At 44.4% G+C, this 6,197-nt stretch overlaps 1 pseudogene; it reads right to left on the bottom strand.

Annotated features, from left to right (window-relative positions):
• The window catches only part of LOC144243369 (nuclear RNA export factor 5-like), an 11,399-nt pseudogene extending 8,016 nt beyond the window's left edge, over nucleotides 1-3,383 (bottom strand).
• Nucleotides 3,384-6,197: the final 2,814 nt, after the last annotated feature.

The following is a 6,197-nucleotide window of genomic DNA, read 5'->3' as shown; positions in this document are numbered from 1 at the left end:
CTAGTTACGTTATCAGTAAAGCTTCCAGTCAGCAGTTGGTTATTAGCAGCTAAGTTTTGTGGGAAGTCAAAAGTGATAGATGGATTTTCAACTGTTGGCGGAGGGGGTCAGCGCCCCTAACCTCCACGTTGTTCAAGGGACAACTGTATATGAGGTTTTCTGAAATAAGGGTAAAATAACAGAAACATTTTGAAATAGCCGTATGACAGGAAATAACTCCAGCACATTCCAAAGAGGTTACACACAAAACAGTTGGAAGGTGTAAAGGAAACAGCAAATGGTTGGTGGGTTACTATAGGAGAGTAGGAAAAAGAGCTTGGTTTTTCCTTTTAAAGACAGAGTCAAGAGAGGGAGTTAAGATGGCAGGGAAGGAGGGGGACCAGGACTTTCCTCGTCTCTCAAACACAGCCATGTTGAGGTCAGATCACTTGGGACACCCAGAAAATTGGTCTGCAGAGTGGCAGAAGGATCTCCACAGTTGAAGGCAGACAGTTTGGTGGGATCGAGGTGCATGTATGTGAATTGGGGGAGATAAAATGGCACAGCAATGGAAGAGAGGGAACCCTTTCTGTGGAAGGACAAAAGGGAGATAAGAGAGATGGGTTGTGAAAGTTCAGCATCTAGTTAGCACAAGAGGAAAACCTCCTGGACCACAGACTGGGGAATGGGAAATATGGAGAGTGCCAGTTTTTTGTTTTTTGTTTTGTTTTGTTTTGTTTTGTTTTGTTTTGTTCACAAATAGCCTTTAAAGCTGAATCTCAGAGTTTTCCGAAGTGCATGACTTTCTCCTGGGCGGGGCCGAGAACCATGGCACATGCTCCTGGGGTGGAGAGAGCTAGCCCCAGAGTGCATAGTGTGGCGTAGCGATCTCAGGGATGCACTCGGAGAGAATAGTCCCCTTACTGGAGTATTTTGGGAAGAGGATTTATTGCCTCCCCGGGACAAAAGGCCTTACAGGTGCCAGTCAAAGGCCTTTTATCAGCAGGATGGAGAGACGCTACTGCAGAGCAGAGGAGAGGAGTCCCACTGAATTGGGTCTTTTAAAACATTGCATTTTGGCCGGTCAGAGTGGCTACAGTGAACAAGTCAAGAGACTACAGATGTTGGCGAGGATGTGGAGAAATGGGCACCCTCCTACCCTGTTGGTGGGAATGTAAACTGGTGCAGCTCCTCTGGAAAACAGTGTGGAGGTTACTCAAAAAGTTAACACTAGAACTCTCCTATGACCCAGCAATAGTACTGCTAGGAATTTACCCAAGGGATACAGGAGTGTGGATGCATATGGGCACATGTACCCCAATGTTCATAGCAGCACTCAACAATAGCCAAAACATGGAAAGAGCCTAAGTGTCCATCAACGGACGAATGGATCCAGAAGATGTGGTTTATCTATACAATGGAATACTACATGGCAATGAGAAAGAATGAAATCTGGCCATTTGTAGCAACGTGGATGGAACGTGAGGGTGTTATGCTGAGCGAAATAAGCCAGGCAGAGAAAGACAGATACCATATGTTTTCACTCATAAGTGGAACAGGAGAAACTTAACGGAGGACCATGGGGGAGGAGAAGGGGAGAAAATAGTTGGGGAGAGGGAGGGAGGCAAACCATGAGAGACTCTTGAATATTGAGAACAAACTGAGGGCCGATGGGGTGGGGGAGAAGGGAAGGAGGGTGATGGGCATGGAGGAGGGCATTTGTGGGGATGAACACTGGGTGTTATGTGGAAACCAATTTGACAATAAACTACGAAAGAAACAAATAAAATAAATTCCTGTTAAAAAGCCAAATATCTTAATAAAAGTACATGTACAAAAATTTTAAAATTTTTTAAAAAAGTAAAACGTTGGGTTTTACATACCAGCCAAGCGCCCAGCAGGCACAGGAGAACTGTGGAGCAGGACAAGCTCTCTTTATTCTGTGAGGGCTGCCTGAACAGCGTGGTTTGAGACACACAGTCAAGGAAGGAGAAATTGGGGTGTCACCATTTTTCTCCCCAACAGCAACACAGTGGGACTTCAGAGAGTAGCACAGCTGTTCCCAGTGGAGGTGGGAGACGCTAACATCAAACCCTGCCCCTTCATACCTGATAGCAGTTTATTTACTAGAGCAAGACTGACTGACCTAACACAGCCAGCCTCTCTTCCAGACCAGAACAGCAACCAGCCCTAGGCACCAACAGACAACTATTTTTTTCTTTTATTTCCTCCCTCTTTTTTTTTTTCTTTTGGAATCAGAGTCATACTTTCTGATTTGTTTTTGATCGATTCTTATCTTATATATGTATATTTTTTTCAGGCATTTTTATTCTATTTTTCCATCTTTTCTCTTTCTTTTTCTTTTTTTTATTTTCCTTTCTTTTTCTCTGAAATTAGCCTTATAGGTTTTTGATTCTCTGTTTGGTTCCCCCCTTTTTCCCCTCTTTTTATGGCACTGGGCTTCCCCCACGCTTTTTTTTTTCCTTTGTCCAACGTATTTCAACAAACAAATCAAAGCACACCTAGTTACAAGTTCAAATGCTTCACCACTATAAGAAAAGAGGAGCTCTGCAGAGGACTGATCAGTGGGATAGAGCAGCCTAAATGCAACAACAGAGTGTACACAACATACACCGGAAACACTTCTTGAAGTGCCAGGCCCTGAACAGGATATGACCCCTTTTTAATATAGTAGTACCCTCAGGTGCAGGACACACAACAAGTTTTAAAACCCACAAAAGACATAACCTTAGCCAATATGACAAATGGAGGGATTCTCCCAAAAAGAAAGGTCACAAAGAAATCACAACCAGAGAATTGCTCAAAACAGATATAAACAATATATCTGAACAAGAATTTAGAATAACGCTGGAAGGAAGAAGATGGCGGAGAAGTAGGGAGCTCCGTACATTGCACTCGCCCCCATATCTCGCACGGAAAAGATCTGAAGCCATAGGAAACCTTACATAACCCAAGAGATTGGGAGAAAAAAGGACGCGGAATCCACTGAGAAAGCCTTTTAACGTGAGTGCGAACTGGGGAAGAAAAAATCGGGCCGGGATCAGAGACTGGAGGGATGGGGGCAATCCCCCTCTGCGGGGAGTGAGAGGGGAAAAAGAGAGAGTCTGAAAGCGCTCAAGACAGAGTCCCTGTCGCTGGGAAACAGAAAAACCTCTGCTCGCGGGGCACAGAAGGACCGTGCACGCCAAATCCCTGCGCGCCAGGTCCCCGCACACCAACTCGCCCCAGAGGGACTGCGCGCTGACCAATTCTTGGTGCTCCTGGCTGGCTGGATGCTTAGAGGAGCTGCGCGCCTCCGCGCCATTGTGCTCCTGGCTGGCCGGACTCCTGGAGTAGCCGCGCGCGTACGTACCGGGCTTCCGCGCTCCTGCCTGGCTGGAACTCTAGAGGGAAGGCGAAGAGCTTAGAAACTGGGAGATTTGCCCACAAGATCGTGTTTCAGTTGACGAGACACAGAGGGACCTGGTCTCTCTCTCTCCAGCGGCCGGCGCGCCCGCAGGCAAACCCCCGCCCTTGCTCGCCAACCCAATCTGGAGGAGAAGGTAGCAGCGATTCTGGCTCCACCCCCAGGGCTAGGCAAGAGGCTTGGCATTGCCCTGAGGGGATCGCCTGCGAGGTTGTGTCTAAGGCAATTTCAGTGGGGCGCGTGGACTGGGATCTGGAAACGAGGCCTGGCCTGGGTTAAAGAGTGCAACCCACTTAGGCTGCGCCCCTGGACCAGGGAGTTTACACACCCAAAAAAGCCAGGTGCAGCGCTTGGTTCAAGACAGGACTGGAGCGCCACCACTCTTCTCCCCACAACCGCCAAGGCAGAACTCCCACCTGACGCATTGGATCACACCACGCCCATCCCTGCTTGAGAGCTGCCCGCCCCCTTTGTTTTTTTCTTTTTCTTTTTCTTTTTTGTTTTTTTCCCCGGAACACTGACCTGACTATCTCTGGTCACCGTTTTGCTTAAACAGTCACATTCAGTCCGTTCTGTAGANTCTGTCTGACTTATTTCGCTCAGCATAACACCCTAAAGGTCCATCCCTACCGACCTTTTCTTCTCTGTCTCTCAGGAGTAATTAGACTGTATAGTTTCTCTGGATAACACCAGCGTCCTTCTCTCACCTATCCATCCATATTCCACCCTTTAGCTCTTTGAAAAAAGCTTATTATCCCTTCTGCCTGTTCATTCTATTTCCAATTTTGCCTCATCCCCGCCCTGACTTCTCTCTCTTTCTCTATGCTCTTCAACCAGCACTGCATACACCCGGCTATTTAATTGTAGGTGGGAAATCCGGTTATATGCTTTAAACCGTTCTTTGTCCATCGGTTTTCTTCTTTTTTCCTTTTGACCTTTTTATGTATTTTTTAATTTTCTATTATTCGCCTTCCCTCCGTCTTTTCTCTTAACTTTTGCGTTTTCCCTCTCGGTTTGCAAGTTAGTTGGATTTGTCTGTGCGTTTGTGTGCCTCTGACCCCTGTGTGTTTGTCTGTCTGTTTTCTTCTCCAGGGCTACTTCAAGAAACAAGCCAAAGTACACATGATGGAGAGTACAAAATATCACCACGAGTAGGAAAATAAAATAATCAAGGTCTCAACAAGACAGACCAAGAGATACCATTTAAAAAAAAAAAAGAAAAACACTCTCTGAAAGGATAGGCCCTGGACAGTCAAAGAGACTTCTTGGATACAGCAGCGCTCACAGGTGCAGAGAGCATAACAAGTCTTTAAAACTAACAAAAGCCAGAAATCTAATTAAAATGATGAAACGAAAGAGCACTCCTCCAAAGAAATTCCAAGAAGAACTGACAGCTAATGAACTGCTCAAAACAGATATAAGCAGCATAACTGAACAGGATTTTAGAATGATACTCATAAAATTAACAGCTGGGCTTGAAAAAAGCATAAGGGACATCAAAGAAGCTATGGCAACAGACAACATGGAGAATAAGAAACGGCATGATGAATTAAAAAATGCGATAAATGAGATCCCTAATAAATTAGAGGCCTCCACTGCACGGATTGAAGAGGCAGAAAGGAGAATAAGTGATTTAGAAGACACCATTATAGAAAAACAAGAAGCTGACAAAAAAAGAGACAAACTGATCCAGGAACATGAAAGAAGAGTTTGAGAGCTCAGCGATATGGTCAAATGCAACAATATCCGTATCATAGGAATCCCAGAAGAGGAAGAGAGAGGGAAAGGTGCTGAAGGCGTCCTGGAACAAATTATAGCAGAGAACTTCCCCAACCTGAGGAAGGAAGTAAATGTTGAAATACAAGAGGCTCAGAGGACTCCCCTCAGACGTAATTTGAATCGATCTTCTGCACGGCATATCATAATAAAAATGGCAAAATACAAGGACACAGAGAATTATGAAAGCAGCTAGGGAGAAAAGGGCCCTAACATACAAAGGGAAACCTATCAGAGTGGTGACAGACCTATCTACTGAAACTTGGCAGGCCAGAAAGGAATGGCAGAAGATCTTCAATGTGATGAACAGTAAAAATATCTAGCCAAGAATCCTCTATCCAGCAAGCCTGTCATTCAAAATAGGAGAGATAAAAATCTTTCCAAATAAACAGAAATTGAAAGAATTTGTCACCACTAAGCCAGCCCTACGAGAAATTCTGAGGGGAACGCTCTGAAGGAAAGATTGCAAGGAACAAAGATACCAGCGACACCACCACAAACATGAACCCTACAAAGGACACAAAGACTCTAAACCCACATATATCAATAATAACACTGAATGTAAATGGGCTGAATGGATTAAAAAAAACAAAATTCATCTATATGCTGTCTACAAGAAACTCATTTTAGACTGGAAAATACCTTCAGGTTAAAAGTAAGGGGATGGAGAAATACATATCATGCTCCTGGAAATCAGAAGAAAGCCGGAGTAGCTATACTTATATCAGACAAACTAGAGTTTAAAGTAAAGACAATAACAAGAGATGAAGAAGGGCACTAATAATAATTACAGGTTTCATTCATCAGGAAGAACTAACTATCATAAATGTCTATGCACCGAATATGGGAGCTATCTAAAACAATTAATCACAAACAGAAACAAGCTTATAGATAAGAATGTGCTAATAACAGGGGACTTTAATACTCCGCTTACAGCAATGGCTAGGTCAACCAGACAGAAAATCACTAATGAAATAATGGACTTGAAAGACACATTGGACCAGATGGATCTGAC

This window comes from Crocuta crocuta, unplaced genomic scaffold (genome assembly GCF_008692635.1).
Source record: "Crocuta crocuta isolate KB4526 unplaced genomic scaffold, BGI_CrCroc_1.0 scaffold1428, whole genome shotgun sequence".
Classification (NCBI taxonomy): Eukaryota; Metazoa; Chordata; class Mammalia; order Carnivora; family Hyaenidae; genus Crocuta; species Crocuta crocuta.
The sequence above is the reverse complement of the archived record's forward strand: the minus strand, read 5'-3'. Positions and strand labels throughout refer to the sequence as shown.